The 1,346-nt window shown below is 43.2% G+C and overlaps 1 pseudogene; it reads right to left on the reverse strand.

Annotated features, from left to right (window-relative positions):
* Nucleotides 1-429: 429 nt before the first annotated feature.
* LOC103694428 (single-stranded DNA-binding protein, mitochondrial pseudogene) overlaps nt 430-1,346 on the reverse strand; it is a 3,267-nt pseudogene continuing 2,350 nt past the window's right edge.

Below are 1,346 nucleotides of genomic sequence, written 5' to 3' on the forward strand. Positions count from 1 at the left end.
TTTCTCCACCATAAATGGCCACCAAGAGGCATCTGAAGCAAAGTCACTTTAGGGAAATTTCAGAGCTCTTTCCTGTACAGAATTCACCCAGCATCTCTCAACCATGCCTGCCCCTTACAGTTTCCTGCCTTAAAATATGTTTTGGGGGCAACTCACAAGGCTGCTCCCCAGCTCCTGGGACACCCGACCCCAAGAAAGCCACTTTGAAAGATAGCAAGACACACATTAATTCCCTGGGGTCTCTTTAAGTAGCAGGAAGGAGGCTTGGAACGCTATATTTTTATATAAAAATTTTAGTTTTTTAGCTTTAAACTATAAACACTATTTTTACACGTACATAAAATTTTAATTTTTATCTTTAAACTATAAACTATGCACGATTTGCAAAGCAGACTGTACCCAATAATGATCAAAGAAGAATCCTCTGTCCTATGCCTTGTCTCTTATCTGGTCACTCGGAAATATAACGTTATCAGCTATGATTGTTGTTCCTTGACACCTCACATTGTTTTTACCCACGTATTCACCATAGTCCACTTTGCCTTCCACAAACATTCAAGCCCCCCTTCTCCACATACTGATACGCCACATACTGATGGTCTGTGCCATGCCGTCTTTTGACTGACGTCACCCATTTGGTATACTCCCCTGTCCCCTGATGGCCACATCTCATTTGTTGCTAGAAGAAATATCATGACTGGGTCCTTCTATCTCACGACAGGGTCCTGACCTACTCGCCCAAGTAACTGAACACGATTCAGAGATCCTTCAAGGACCAAACTGCTGGCTACTTCAGACTCCTGTCTTACAAACCGACAAGATACCTGTAGCACAGGTCTTCAGTTTTTCTTACAACCTAATCTTTAGGTTTTTCCTGACGTGCAAGACCTGGAACACAGGTTTTATTCAACGGCTTTTGCCAAAGGGAAGAGTGACTGTGGTTAAGGTAGAAATGAGAAAGTTCTAAGAGGTCATGGCCGACCACAGGGAAAGAGTGTCTCGTTTAAGGGGACAACTGCTCTCATGAACTTGCTGCAGCTGTGACTGTCCTTATCACAAGACCTGCACAAGATCAAGCAGGTGAAGACTGCAGCATTCAGGAGGAGGGGCTTACACAAGCCCAGCCCTAGGTAAGGAACTATTGGCAGACGGTTGCTAGGGGAGAATTGGTCTGTTTTCTTGAGGCATGTGTCTCCTGATAGGCTGACCAAGCCCTAGTGCATGGACTCATATCTGTAAGCCCATCAGTAGCACTAATAAACTAGTGAATTTACTGACTATAGGAGTTAGCAAAAAATAAAACTAAAAAAAAAAAGAGAGAGACATGAAGTTGAAAGAGAGAAGTT

The sequence above is a fragment of the Rattus norvegicus genome, chromosome 20 (assembly GCF_036323735.1).
Source record: "Rattus norvegicus strain BN/NHsdMcwi chromosome 20, GRCr8, whole genome shotgun sequence".
Taxonomy (NCBI): Eukaryota; Metazoa; Chordata; class Mammalia; order Rodentia; family Muridae; genus Rattus; species Rattus norvegicus.